We start from the raw sequence: 292 nt of genomic DNA, 5'->3' as shown, positions 1-292 counted from the left end.
CTTAACCAAGCAATTAAATTCCTCTTCCAGATGACAAACCAACTGAGGCATTAATCTTGAGGAAACAACTTTGTCCACGAAGAGTCACATCGCGCATGCTAACTTGGCCATTATGTCCAAACTTAACATTAGCATGATCACTGTTTCGAATTCCAAGGCAAAATAAATCATCAACCAGAAAGCATCGTTCTATCTGCGCATTAAATATCATTCAGCTGAAACATTATAGAACAAAACATCAGAAAATGATACAAGTATAAAGTTCATCACATGGTCGATAGTAACGGCAAGT

The sequence above is a fragment of the Penaeus monodon genome, chromosome 33, assembly GCF_015228065.2.
Source record: "Penaeus monodon isolate SGIC_2016 chromosome 33, NSTDA_Pmon_1, whole genome shotgun sequence".
NCBI lineage: Eukaryota > Metazoa > Arthropoda > Malacostraca > Decapoda > Penaeidae > Penaeus > Penaeus monodon.
Note: the sequence above shows the minus strand (reverse complement) of the source record.